The sequence below is a fragment of the Engystomops pustulosus genome, chromosome 4, assembly GCF_040894005.1.
Source record: "Engystomops pustulosus chromosome 4, aEngPut4.maternal, whole genome shotgun sequence".
In the NCBI taxonomy this organism is placed as follows: Eukaryota; Metazoa; Chordata; class Amphibia; order Anura; family Leptodactylidae; genus Engystomops; species Engystomops pustulosus.
Genome location: NC_092414.1, coordinates 227,906,514 through 227,922,138, shown reverse-complemented (window position 1 = coordinate 227,922,138; position 15,625 = coordinate 227,906,514). Strand labels below are relative to the sequence as shown.

The window sequence follows — 15,625 nt, the reverse complement described above, 5'->3', positions numbered from 1 at the left end:
CGGGGAGGGGATGAGCGGACAGTACGAGGCTAGAATGTCCAGAGATTCCATGGGCAGGACACCGGGGAGGGGATGAGCGGACAGTAGGCGGCAAGAATGCCATGTCCCGAGATTCCATGGGTAGGACAACGGGGAGGGGATGAGTGGACAGTAGGCGGCTAGAATGTCCCGAGATTCCATGGGTAAGGCACCGGGGAGGGCATGAGCGGACAGTAGGGGCTGGAATGTCCCGAGATTCCATGGGTAGGACACCAGTGAGGGGATGAGCGGACAGTAGTCGGCTAGACTGTCCAGAGATTCCATGGGTAAGACACCAGGGAGGGGATGAGCGGACAGTAGGCGGCTAGAATGTCCCGAGATTCCATGGGTAAGACACCGTGGAGGGGATGAAAGGACAGTAGGCGGCTAGACTGTCCCGAGATTCCATGGGTAAGACACCGGGGAGGGGATGAGCGGACAGTAGGCGGCTAGAATGTCCCGAGATTCCATTGGTAAAACCAGGGAGGGGATGAGCGGACAGTAGGCGGCTAGACTGTCCCGAGATTCCATGGGTAAGACACCAGGGAGGGGATGAGCGGACAGTAGGCGGCTAGAATGTCCCGAGATTCCATGGGTAAGGCACCGGGGAGGGCATGAGCGGACAGTAGGGGCTGGAATGTCCCGAGATTCCATGGATAAGACACCGGGGAGGGGATGAGCGGACAGTAGGCGGCTAGAATGTCCCGAGATCCCATGGATAAGACACCGGGGAGTGGATGAGCAGACAGTAGGCGGCTAGAATGTCCCGAGATTCCATGGGCAGGACACCAGGGAGGGGATGAGCGGACAGTAGGCGGCAAGAATGCCATGTCCCGAGATTCCATGGGTAGGACAAAGGGGAGGGGATGAGCGGACAGTAGGCAGCTAGAATGCCATGTCCCGAGATTCCATGGGTAGGACAATGGGGAGGGGATGAGCGGACAGTAGGCGGCTAGACTGTCCCGAGATTCCATGGGTAAGACACCAGGGAGGGGATGAGCGGACAGTAGGCGGCTAGAATGTCCCGAGATTCCATGGGTAAGGCACCGGGGAGGGCATGAGCGGACAGTAGGGGCTGGAATGTCCCGAGATTCCATGGATAAGACACCGGGGAGGGGATGAGCGGACAGTAGGCGGCTAGAATGTCCCGAGATCCCATGGATAAGACACCGGGGAGTGGATGAGCAGACAGTAGGCGGCTAGAATGTCCCGAGATTCCATGGGCAGGACACCAGGGAGGGGATGAGCGGACAGTAGGCGGCAAGAATGCCATGTCCCGAGATTCCATGGGTAGGACAATGGGGAGGGGATGAGCGGACAGTAGGCGGCTAGAATGTCCCGAGATTCTATGGGTAGGACACCGGGGAGGGGATAAATGGACAGTAGGCGGCTAGAATGTCCCGAGATTCCATGGGTAGGACACCGGGGAGGGGATAAATGGACAGTAGGCGGCTAGAATGTCCCGAGATTCCATGGGTAAGGCACCCTGGAGGGGATGAAAGGACAGTAGGCGGCTAGACTGTCCCGAGAATCCATGGGTAGGACACAGGGAGGGGATGAGCGGACAGTAGGCGGCTAGAATGTCCCGAGATTCCATGGGTAAGACACCGCGGAGGGGATGAGCGGACAGAAGGCGGCTAGACTGTCCCGAGATTCCATGGGTAAGACACCGGGGAGGGGATGAGCGGACAGTAGGCGGCTAGAATGTCCACAGATTCCATGGGTAAGACACCAGGGAGGGGATGAGCGGACAGTAGGCGGCTAGAATGTCCCGAGATTCCATGGGTAGGACAACGGGGAGGGGATGAGCAGACAGTAGGCGGCTAGACTAGACTGTCCCGAGATTCCATGGGTAAGACACCGGGGAGGGGATGAGCGGACAGTAGGCGGCTAGAATGTCCAGAGATTCCATGGGTAAGACACCGGGGAGGGGATGAGCAGACAGTAGGCGGCTAGAATGTCCCGGGATTCCATGGGTAAGACACCGCGGAGGGGATGAGCGGACAGTAGGCGGCTAGAATACTATGTCCCGAGATTCCATGGGTAAAACACCGGGAAAGGGATGAGAGGACAGTAGGCGGCAAGAATGTCCCAAAATTCCATGGGTAAGACCGGGGAGGGGATGAGCGAACAGTAGGCGGCTAGAATGCCATGTCCCGAGATCCCATGGATAAGACATCGGGGAGGGGATGAGCGGACAGTAGGCGGCTAGAATGTCCCGAGATCCCATGGGTAAGACACCGGGGAGGGGATTAGCGGACAGTAGGCGGCTCGAATGTCCCGAGATTCCATGGGTAGGACACCGGGGAGGGGATGAGCGGACAGTAGGCGGCTAGAATGTCCCGAGATTCCATGGGTAGGACACCGGGGAGGGGATGAGCAGACAGTAGGCGGCTAGACTAGACTGTCCCGAGATTCCATGGGTAAGACACCGGTGAGGGGATGAGCGGACAGTAGGCGGCTAGAATGTCCCGAGATCCCATGGGTAAGACACCGGGGAGGGGATGAGCGGACAGTAGGCGGCTCGAATGTTCCGAGATTCCATGGGTAGGACACCGGGGAGGGGATGAGCGGACAGTAGGCGGCTAGAATGTCCCGAGATTCCATGGGTAAGACACCGGTGAGGGGATGTGCGGACAGTAGGCGGCTAGAATGTCCCAAGATTCCATGGGTAGGACAACGTGGAGGGGATAAGCGGACAGTAGGCGGCTAGAATGTCCCGAGATTCCATGGGTAAGACACCGCGGAGGGGATGAGCGGACAGTAGGCGACTAGACTGTCCCGAGATTCCATGGGTAAGACACCGGGGAGGGGATGAGCGGACAGTAGGCGGCTAGAATGTCCACAGATTCCATGGGTAGGACACTGGGGAGGGGATGAGCGGACAGTAGGCGGCTAGAATGTCCCGAGATTCCATGGGTAGGACAACGGGGAGGGGATGATTGGACAGTAGGCGGTTAGAATGTCCCGAGATTCCATGGATAAGACACCGGGGAGGGGATGAAAGGACAGTAGGCGGCTAGACTGTCCCGAGATTCCATGGGTAAGACACCGGGGAGGGGATGAGCAGACAGTAGGCGGCTAGAATGTCCCGAGATCCCATGGATAAGACACCGGGGAGGGGATGAGCAGAGTAGGCGTGACTGCGTCACTCCTCCACCGTCCTCAGGGGTCACATGTATTCCGTCACGTCTCCTCCTGTACATTACACCCCCCTCCTCCTCCTGTACATTACACCCCCTACCTCCTCCTGTACATTACACCCCCTCCCCCTCCTCCTGTACATTACACCCCCCTCCCCCTCCTCCTGTACATTACACCCCCCTCCCCCTCCTCCTGTACATTACACCCTCCCTCCTCCTCCTCCTGTACATTACACCCCCCTCCTCCTCCTCCTGTACATTACACCCCCCCTCCTCCTCCTCCTGTACATTACACCCCCCCTCCTCCTCCTCCTGTACATTACACCCCCCTCCTCCTCCTGTACATTACACCCCCCTCCTCCTCCTGTACATTACACCCCCCTCCTCCTCCTCCTGTACATTACACCCCCCTCCTCCTCCTGTACATTACACCCCCTTCTCCTCCTGTACATTACACCCCCTCCTCCTCCTCCTGTACATTACACCCCCTCCTCCTCCTCCTGTACATTACACCCCCCTTCTCCTCCTGTACATTACACCCTCCTCCTCCTCCTGTACATTACACCCCCTCCTCCTCCTGTACATTACACCCCCCTCCTCCTGTACATTACACCCTCCTCCTCCTCCTGTATATTACACCCCCTCCTCCTCCTGTACATTACACCCCCCTTCTCCTCCTGTACATTACACCCTCCTCCTCCTCCTGTACATTACACCCTCCTCCTCCTCCTGTACATTACACCCCCCTTCTCCTCCTGTACATTACACCCTCCTCCTCCTGTACATTACACCCCTCCTCCTCCTGTACATTACACCCCCTTCTCCTCCTGTACATTACACCCCCGTCTCCTCCTGTACATTACACCCCCCTCCTCCTGTACATTACACCCTCCTCCTCCTCCTGTACATTACACCCTCCTCCTCCTGTACATTACACCCTCCTCCTCCTGTACATTACACCCCCTCCTCCTGTACATTACACCCCCCTCCTCCTCCTGTATATTACACCCCCTCCTCCTCCTGTACATTACACCCCCTCCTCCTCCTGTACATTACACCCCCGTCTCCTCCTGTACATTACACCCCCCTCCTCCTGTACATTACACCCTCCTCCTCCTCCTGTACATTACACCCCCTCCTCCTCCTGTACATTACACCCCCCTCCTCTTCCTCCTGTATATTACACCCCCTCCACCTCCTGTACATTACACCCCCTCCTCCTCCTGTACATTACACCCCCTCCTCCTCCTGTACATTACACCCCCCTCCTCCTCCTGTACATTACACCCCCTCCTCCTCCTGTACATTACACCCCCTCCTCCTCCACATTACACCCCCCTCCTCCTCCTCCTGTACATTACACCCTCCTCCTCCTCCTGTACATTACACCCCCCTTCTCCTCCTGTACATTACACCCCCCTCCTCCTCCTGTACATTACACCCCCCTCCTCCTCCTGTACATTACACCCCACCTCCTGCTCCTCCTCCTGTATATTACACCCCCTCCTCCTCCTGTACATTACACCCTCCTTCTCCTCCTCCTGTTTATTACACCCCCTCCTCCTCCAGTACATTACACCCCCTCCTCCTCCTGTACATTACACCCTCCTTCTCCTCCTGTATATTACACCCCCTCCTCCTCCTGTACATTACACCCCCTCCTCCTCCTGTACATTACATCCCCTCCTCCTCCTCCTGTACATTACACCCCCCTCCTCCTCCTGTACATTACACCCCTCCTCCTCCTCCTCCTGTACATTACACCTCCCTCCTCCTGTACATTACACCCCCTTCCTCCTCCTCCTGTACATTACACCCCCCTCCTCCTGTACATTACAACCCCCCTCCTCCTCCTCCTGTACATTACACACTCCTCATCCTGTACATTACACCCCCTCCTCCTCCTGTACATTACACCCCCCTCCTCCTCCTGTACATTACACCCCCTCCTCCTCCTCCTGTACATTACACCCCTCCTCCTCCTCCTGTACATTACACCCCCCTCCTCCTGTACATTACACCCCCCTCCTCCTGTACATTACACCCCTCCTCCTCCTGTACATTACACCCCCTCCTCCTCCTGTACATTACACCCCTCCTCCTCCTGTACATTACACCCCCCTCCTCCTGTACATTACACCCCCTCCTCCTCCTCCTGTACATTACACCCTCCTCATCCTGTACATTACACCCCCTCCTCCTCCTGTACATTACACCCTCCTCCTCCTGTACATTACACCCCCTCCTCCTCCTCCTGTACATTACACCCTCCTCATCCTGTACATTACACCCCCTCCTCCTCCTGTACATTACACCCCTCCTCCTCCTGTACATTACACCCCCTCCTCCTCCTGTACATTACACCCTCCTCCTCCTGTACATTACACCCCCTCCTCCTGTACATTACACCCCCTCCTCCTCCTGTACATTACACCCCTCCTCCTCCTGTACATTACACCCCTCCTCCTCCTGTACATTACACCCCCCTCCTCCTGTACATTACACCCCCTCCTCCTCCTGTACATTACACCCTCCTCCTCCTCCCCCTGTACATTACACCTCCCTCCTCCTCCTGTACATTACACCCCCTCCTCCTCCTGTACATTACACCCCCTCCTCCTCCTGTACATTACACCCCCTCCTCCTCCTGTACATTACACCCCCTCCTCCTCCTGTACATTACACCCCTCCTCCTCCTGTACATTACACCCCTCCTCCTCCTGTACATTACACCCTCCTCCTCCTCCTCCTGTACATTACACCCCTCCTCCTCCTGTACATTACACCCTCCTCCTCCTCCTCCTGTACATTACACCCCCTCCTCCTCCTGTACATTACACCCCTCCTCCTCCTGTACATTACACCCCCTCCTCCTCCTGTACATTACACCCCTCCTCCTCCTGTACATTACACCCCTCCTCCTCCTGTACATTACACCCCCCTCCTCCTGTACATTACACCCCTCCTCCTCCTGTACATTACACCCCTCCTCCTCCTCCTGTACATTACACCCCCTCCTCCTCCTGTACATTACACCCCCCTCCTCTTCCTCCTGTACATTACACCCCCCTCCTCCTGTACATTACACCCTCCTCCTCCTCCTGTATATTACACCCCCTCCTCCTCCTGTACATTACACCCCCTCCTCCTCCTGTACATTACACCCCCTCCTCCTCCTGTACATTACACCCCCTCCTCCTCCTGTACATTACACCCCCTCCTCCTCCTGTACATTACACCCCCTCCTCCTCCTGTACATTACACCCCCTCCTCCTCCTGTACATTACACCCCCCTCCTCCTCCTGTATATTACACCCCCTCCACCTCCTGTACATTACACCCCCTACTCCTCCACATTACACCCCCTCCTCCTCCTCCTGTACATTACACCCCCCTCCTCCTCCTGTACATTACACCCCCCTCCTCCTCCTGTACATTACACCCCCCTCCTCCTCCTGTACATTACACCCCCCTCCTCCTCCTGTACATTACACCCCCCTCCTCCTCCTGTACATTACACCCCACCTCCTGCTCCTCCTCCTGTATATTACACCCCCTCCTCCTCCTCCTGTTTATTACACCCCCTCCTCCACCTGTACATTACACCCCCCTCCTCCTCCTGTACATTACACCCCTCCTCCTCCTGTACATTACACCCCCCTCCTCCTCCTGTACATTACACCCCCTCCTCCTCCTGTACATTACACCCTCCTTCTCCTCCTCCTGTTTATTACACCCCCTCCTCCTCCAGTACATTACACCCTCCTTCTCCTCCTGTATATTACATCCCCTCCTCCTCCTCCTGTACATTACACCCCCCTCCTCCTCCTGTACATTACACCCTCCTTCTCCTCCTCCTGTTTATTACACCCCCTCCTCCTCCTGTACATTACACCCCCTCCTCCTCCTGTACATTACATCCCCTCCTCCTCCTCCTGTACATTACACCCCCCTCCTCCTCCTGTACATTACACCCCTCCTCCTCCTCCTCCTGTACATTACACCTCCCTCCTCCTGTACATTACACCCCCTTCCTCCTCCTCCTGTACATTACACCCCCCTCCTCCTCCTGTACATTACACCTCCCTCCTCCTGTACATTACACCCCCTTCCTCCTCCTCCTGTACATTACACCCCCCTCCTCCTCCTGTACATTACAACCCCCCCTCCTCCTCCTCCTGTACATTACACCCTCCTCCTCCTGTACATTACACCCTCCTCCTCCTGTACATTACACCCCCTCCTCCTCCTGTACATTACACCCCCCTCCTCCTCCTGTACATTACACCCCCCTCCTCCTCCTGTACATTACACCCCCTCCTCCTCCTGTACATTACACCCCCTCCTCCTCCTGTACATTACACCCCCTCCTCCTCCTGTACATTACACCCCCTCCTCCTCCTGTACATTACACCCCTCCTCCTCCTGTACATTACACCCCCTCCTCCTCCTGTACATTACACCTCCCTCCTCCTGTACATTACACCCTCCTCCTCCTCCTGTACATTACACCCCTCCTCCTCCTGTACATTACACCCCCTCCTCCTCCTGTACATTACACCCCCTCCTCCTCCTGTACATTACACCCTCCTCCTCCTCCTGTACATTACACCCCCCTTCTCCTCCTGTACATTACACCCCCCTCCTCCTCCTGTACATTACACCCCCCTCCTCCTCCTGTACATTACACCCCCCTCCTCCTCCTGTACATTACACCCCACCTCCTGCTCCTCCTCCTGTATATTACACCCCCTCCTCCTCCTGTACATTACACCCTCCTTCTCCTCCTGTATATTACACCCCCTCCTCCTCCTCCTGTACATTACACCCCCCTCCTCCTCCTGTACATTACACCCCCCTCCTCCTGTACATTACACCCCCTCCTCCTCCTGTACATTACACCCCCTCCTCCTCCTGTACATTACATCCCCTCCTCCTCCTGTACATTACATCCCCTCCTCCTCCTCCTGTACATTACACCCCCCTCCTCCTCCTGTACATTACACCCCCCTCCTCCTCCTGTACATTACACCCCCCTCCTCCTCCTCCTGTACATTACACCCCCCTCCTCCTCCTGTACATTACACCCCCCCTCCTCCTCCTGTACATTACACCCCCCTCCTCCTCCTGTACATTACACCCCTCCTCCTCCTGTACATTACACCCCTCCTCCTCCTGTACATTACACCCCCCTCCTCCTCCTGTACATTACACCCCCTCCTCCTCCTGTACATTACACCCCCCTCCTCCTCCTGTACATTACACCCCTCCTCCTCCTGTACATTACACCCCCTCCTCCTCCTGTACATTACACCCCCTCCTCCTCCTGTACATTACACCCCCCTCCTCCTCCTCCTGTACATTACACCCCTCCTCCTCCTCCTCCTGTACATTACACCCTCCTCCTCCTGTACATAACACCCCCTCCTCCTCCTCCTGTACATTACACCCCCTCCTCCTCCTGTACATTACACCCCCCTCCTCCTCCTGTACATTACACCCCCCTCCTCCTCCTCCTGTACATTACACCCCCCTCCTCCTCCTGTACATTACACCCCCCCCCTCCTCCTGTACATTACACCCCCCTCCTCCTCCTGTACATTACACCCCCTACTCCTGTACATTACACCCCCTTCCTCCTCCTCCTGTACATTACACCCCCCTCCTCCTGTACATTACACCCCCTCCTCCTCCTGTACATTACACCCCCTTCTCCTCCTGTACATTACACCCCCTTCTCCTCCTGTACATTACACCCCCCTCCTCCTCCTGTACATTACACCCCCCTCCTCCTCCTGTACATTACACCCCCCCTCCTCCTCCTGTACATTACACCCCCCTCCTCCTCCTGTACATTACACCCCCCCTCCTCCTCCTGTACATTACACCCCTCCTCCTCCTCCTCCTGTACATTACACCCTCCTCCTCCTCCTGTACATTACACCCTCCTCCTCCTCCTGTACAATACACCCTCCTCCTCCTGTACATTACACCCCCTCCTCCTCCTCCTGTACATTACACCCCCCTCCTCCTCCTGTACATTACACCCCCCTCCTCCTCCTCCTGTACATTACACCCCCCTCCTCCTCCTGTACATTACACCCCCCTCCTCCTCCTCCTGTACATTACACCCCCCCTCCTCCTCCTGTACATTACACCCCCCTCCTCCTCCTGTACATTACACCCACCTCCTCCTCCTGTACATTACACCCCCTCCTCCTGTACATTACACCCCCTCCTCCTGTACATTACACCCCCTTCCTCCTCCTCCTGTACATTACACCCCCCTCCTCCTGTACATTACACCCCCCCTCCTCCTGTACATTACACCCCCCTCCTCCTCCTGTACATTACACCCTCCTCCTCCTCCTGTACATTACAACCCCCCCTCCTCCTCCTCCTGTACATTAGACCCTCCTCCTCCTGTACATTACACCCCCCCTCCTCCTCCTCCTGTACATTAGACCCTCCTCCTCCTGTACATTACACCCCCCCTCCTCCTGTACATTACACCCCCCTCCTCCTCCTGTACATTACACCCTCCTCCTCCTCCTCCTGTACATTACACCCCCTCCTCCTGTACATTACACCCTCCTCCTCCTCCTGTACATTACACCCTCCTCCTCCTCCTGTACATTACACCCCCCTTCTCCTCCTGTACATTACACCCCCTCCTCCTGTACATTACACCCTCCTCCTCCTCCTGTACATTACACCCCCTCCTCCTGTACATTACACCCTCCTCCTCCTCCTGTACATTACACCCCCCTCCTCCTCCTGTACATTACACCCCCTCCTCCTCCTGTACATTACACCCTCCTCCTCCTGTACATTGCACCCCCCCTCCTCCTCCTGTACATTACAACCCCCTCCTCCTCCTCCTGTACATAACACCCCCTCCTCCTGTACATTACACCCCCCTCCTCCTCCTGTACATTACACCCTCCTCCTCCTGTACATTACACCCTCCTCCTCCTGTACATTACACCCCCCCTCCTCCTGTATATTACACCCCCCCTCCTCCTGTACATTACACCCTCCTCCTCCTCCTGTACATTACACCCCCTCCTCCTGTACATTACACCCCCTCCTCCTCCTGTACATTACACCCCCCTCCTCCTCCTGTACATTACACCCCCTCCTCCTGTACATTACACCCCCCTCCTCCTCCTGTACATTACACCCCCCTCCTCCTCCTGTACATTACACCCCCTCCTCCTGTACATTACACCCCCCTCCTCCTCCTGTACATTACACCCTCCTCCTCCTGTACATTACACCCCCCCTCCTCCTCCTGTACATTACACACCCTCCTCCTCCTGTACATTACACCCTCCTCCTCCTCCTGTACATTACACCCTCCTCCTCCTGTACATTACACCCTCCTCCTCCTCCTGTACATTACACCCCCTCCTCCTCCTGTACATTACACCCCCCTCCTCCTCCTCCTGTACATTACACCCCCTCCTCCTCCTCCTGTACATTACACCCCCTCCTCCTGTACATTACACCCCCTCCTCCTCCTGTACATTACACCCTCCTCCTCCTCCTGTACATTACACCCCCTCCTCCTCCTGTACATTACACCCCCTCCTCCTGTACATTACACCCTCCTCCTCCTCCTGTACATTACACCCCCTCCTCCTGTACATTACACCCCCTCCTCCTGTACATTACACCCCCTCCTCCTCCTGTACATTACACCCTCCTCCTCCTCCTGTACATTACACCCCCTCCTCCTCCTGTACATTACACCCCCTCCTCCTGTACATTACACCCTCCTCCTCCTCCTGTACATTACACCCCCTCCTCCTGTACATTACACCCCCTCCTCCTGTACATTACACCCTCCTCCTCCCCCTGTACATTACACCTCCCTCCTCCTGTACATTACACCTCCTCCTCCTCCTGTACATTACACCCTCCTCCTCCTCCTGTACATTACACCCCTCCTCCTCCTGTACATTACACCCCTCCTCCTCCTGTACATTACACCCCTCCTCCTCCTGTACATTACACCCCCTCCTCCTCCTCCTGTACATTACACCCCCTCCTCCTCCTCCTGTACATTACACCCCCCTCCTCCTCCTGTACATTACACCCCCCCTCCTCCTGTACATTACACCCTCCTCCTCCTGTACATTACACCCCCCTCCTCCTCCTGTACATTACACCCCCCCTCCTCCTCCTGTACATTACACCCCCCTCCTCCTCCTGTACATTACACCCCCCCTCCTCCTCCTGTACATTACACCCCCCTCCTCCTGTACATTACACCCTCCTCCTCCTGTACATTACACCCCCTCCTCCTCCTGTACATTACACCCCCCTCCTCCTGTACATTACACCCTCCTCCTCCTGTACATTACACCCCCCTCCTCCTCCTGTACATTACACCCTCCTCCTCCTGTACATTACACCCCCTCCTCCTGTACATTACACCCTCCTCCTCCTCCTGTACATTACACCCTCCTCCTCCTCCTGTACATTACACCCCCCTCCTCCTCCTGTACATTACACCCTCCTCCTCCTGTACATTACACCCCTCCTCCTCCTGTACATTACACCCTCCTCCTCCTGTACATTACACCCTCCTCCTCCTGTACATTACACCCTCCTCCTCCTGTACATTACACCCCCCTCCTCCTCCTCCTGTACATTACACCCCCTCCTCCTGTACATTACACCCCCTCCTCCTGTACATTACACCCCCTCCTCCTCCTGTACATTACACCCCCTCCTCCTCCTGTACATTACACCCCCCTCCTCCTGTACATTACACCCTCCTCCTCCTCCTGTACATTACACCCTCCTCCTCCTCCTGTACATTACACCCCCCTCCTCCTCCTGTACATTACACCCTCCTCCTCCTCCTGTACATTACACCCCCCTCCTCCTCCTCCTGTACATTACATCCTCCTCCTCCTCCTGTATATTACACCCCCTCCTCCTCCTGTACATTACACCCCCCTCCTGTACATTACACCGCCCTCCTCCTCCTCCTGTACATTACACCCCCTCCTCCTCCTGTACATTACACCCCCTCCTCCTCCTGTACATTACACCCTCCTTCTCCTCCTGTATATTACATCCCCTCCTCCTCCTGTACATTACACCCCCTCCTCCTCCAGTACATTACACCCCCTCCTCCTCCTGTACATTACATCCCCTCCTCCTCCTGTACATTACACCCCCCTCCTCCTCCTCCTGTACATTACACCCCTCCTCCTCCTCCTGTACATTACACCCCCCTCCTCCTGTACATTACACCCCCTTCCTCCTCCTCCTGTACATTACACCCCCCTCCTCCTGTACATTACACCCTCCTCCTCCTGTACATTACACCCCCCTCCTCCTCCTGTACATTACACCCTCCTCCTCCTCCTGTACATTACACCCCCCTCCTCCTCCTCCTGTACATTACACCCTCCTCCTCCTCCTCCTGTACATTACACCCCCCTCCTCCTCCTGTACATTACACCCCCCTCCTCCACCTCCTGTACATTACACCCCCCTCCTCCACCTCCTGTACATTACACCCCCCCTCCTCCTCCTGTACATTACACCCCCCTTCTCCTCCTGTACATTACACCCCCCTCCTCCTGTACATTACACCCTCCTCCTCCTGTACATTACACCCCCTCCTCCTCCTGTACATTACACCCCCCTCCTCCTGTACATTACACCCTCCTCCTCCTGTACATTACACCCCCCTCCTCCTCCTGTACATTACACCCTCCTCCTCCTGTACATTACACCCCCTCCTCCTGTACATTACACCCTCCTCCTCCTCCTGTACATTACACCCTCCTCCTCCTCCTGTACATTACACCCCCCTCCTCCTCCTGTACATTACACCCTCCTCCTCCTGTACATTACACCCCTCCTCCTCCTGTACATTACACCCTCCTCCTCCTGTACATTACACCCTCCTCCTCCTGTACATTACACCCTCCTCCTCCTGTACATTACACCCCCCTCCTCCTCCTCCTGTACATTACACCCCCTCCTCCTGTACATTACACCCCCTCCTCCTGTACATTACACCCCCTCCTCCTCCTGTACATTACACCCCCTCCTCCCCAGCCCTCCTCTATATTACACCTGTCTCTCTTATTACCTCATTGCTGTTTGATCCTGCGCGGCTTCCGTCACTGCTGTCAGAATGGGGACCATTAGTTTTCCTCCATAGTGGTGGGCGTGGAGACCCGAAGGGCGGGTCCATTCATACCACATACGCGCCCATTCTGACAGCTAGCCAATCGGATGCCGCACAGCGCAGTGACCCGGGAGTGATAACTCCGGCTTGCGTTCCAGATGCCGGAAGTGGTTACTGATTTCTGTGTTGTGAGAAGGAAGGAAGCGGTGCATGCCGGGAGCTGGGGAATTCCCAACACGAGGACGACGGAGAAGCCCAGCGCAGAAACCGAGAGCCGGTGAGTCACCCCGAAACTCTATACATGGGGTGTCCTCCTCTGACCGTATAGACGGAGTGTCCTCCCCCCTGACTGTCTATACTGAGTGTCCTCCCTCCCCCCTGACTGTCTATACTGAGTGTCCTCCCTCCCCCCTGACTGTATACACTGGGTGTCCTCCCCCCTGACTGTATACACTGGGTGTCCTCCCCCCTGACTGTATACACTGGGTGTCCTCCCCCCTGACTGTATACACTGGGTGTCCTCCCCCCTGACTGTATACACTGGGTGTCCTCCCCCCTGACTGTATACACTGGGGGTGTCCTCCCTCCCCCCTCCGACTGTATACACTGGGGTGTCCTCCCTCCCCCCCTCCGACTGTATACACTGGGGGTGTCCTCCCTCCCCCCCTCCGACTGTATACACTGGGGGTGTCCTCCCTCCCCCCCTCCGACTGTATACACTGGGGGTGTCCTCCCTCCCCCCTCCGACTGTATACACTGGGGGTGTCCTCCCTCCCCCCCTCCGACTGTATACACTGGGGGTGTCCTCCCTCCCCCCCTCCGACTGTATACACTGGGGGTGTCCTCCCTCCCCCCCTCCGACTGTATACACTGGGGGTGTCCTCCCTCCCCCCCCCCCCCCCTCCGACTGTATACACTGGGGGTGTCCTCCCTCCCCCCCCCCCCCCTCCGACTGTATACACTGGGGGTGTCCTCCCTCCCCCCCCCCCCCCCCTCCGACTGTATACACTGGGGGTGTCCTCCCTCCCCCCCCCCCCCCCCCTCCGACTGTATACACTGGGGGTGTCCTCCCTCCCCCCCCCCCCCCCCCTCCGACTGTATACACTGGGGGTGTCCTCCCTCCCCCCCCCCCCCCTCCGACTGTATACACTGGGGGTGTCCTCCCTCCCCCCCCCCCCCCTCCGACTGTATACACTGGGGGTGTCCTCCCTCCCCCCCCCCCCCTCCGACTGTATACACTGGGGGTGTCCTCCCTCCCCCCCCCCCCCCTCCGACTGTATACACTGGGGGTGTCCTCCCTCCCCCCCCCCCCCCCCTCCGACTGTATACACTGGGGGTGTCCTCCCTCCCCCCACCCCCCCTCCGACTGTATACACTGGGGGTGTCCTCCCTCCCCCCCCCCCCCCTCCGACTGTATACACTGGGGGTGTCCTCCCTCCCCCCCCCCCTCCGACTGTATACACTGGGGGTGTCCTCCCTCCCCCCCCCCCCCCTCCGACTGTATACACTGGGGGTGTCCTCCCCTCCCCCCCCCCCCCTCCGACTGTATACACTGGGGGTGTCCTCCCTCCCCCCCCCCCCCCCCCCCCCTCCGACTGTATACACTGGGGGTGTCCGCCCTCCCTCCCCCCCCCCTCCGACTATTTAATTTCTTTGTTTCCTTTGCAGTTATTTGCCCCTATGGACCCCCCCAGTGAGGGCGGTATGGAGCCCCCTCTGAGCCAGGAGACCTTTGAGGACCTGTGGAGTCTGTAAGTGCCTGCCCCCCCCCCCCTGTGTGTATGGCCCTGTGGGGGGAGGGGGGATGCCCCCTGTAGCTGACCCTGTGCCTCTTGCCTTGCAGGCTGCCGGTGGATAACATCCATGGTGTCGGTGGTGCTGAGGACATGCTGGTGAGTGCCCCGGGGGGTGTTTCCGGGGTGGCTGTGGGAGTGTCCTCATGTCTTTGTCTTTGTAGGAGTTTGGGTACCCGCCGGTCATGTCGGTGCTGCAGGAGGGTGGGGTGAGCAGCACGTTTGCCCCGGTCTCCTCCTCGGCCGTGCCCTCCACTGAGGACTACCCCGGGCAGCACGGACTACACCTGGAGTTCCAGCAGAATGGGACGGCCAAGTCTGTTACCTGCACGGTGAGTGTAGACTTGTCTGGACTCGCCCCGTCCTGTGTGCAGCCGGGGGGGGCTGACCCTCTCGCCCCGTCCTGTGTGCAGCCGGGGGGGGCTGACCCTCTCGCCCCGTCCCCTCTCGTTGCAGTTTTCTCCAGACCTCAACAAGCTCTTCTGTCAGTCGTCCAAGACGTGTCCGGTGAT

The 15,625-nt window shown here is 57.4% G+C and overlaps 1 protein-coding gene across 1 annotated transcript in view; it reads right to left on the bottom strand.

Moving 5' to 3' along the window:
* SLC16A13 (solute carrier family 16 member 13) overlaps positions 1 to 13,391 on the bottom strand; it is a 79,427-nt gene extending 66,036 nt beyond the window's left edge. The window contains exon 1 of the mRNA XM_072150124.1: positions 13,282 to 13,391. The gene's annotated coding sequence lies outside the window, so the exon portion shown is untranslated. The remainder of the gene's footprint in view (positions 1 to 13,281) is intronic.
* Between the last annotated feature and the right edge of the window lie 2,234 nt (positions 13,392 to 15,625).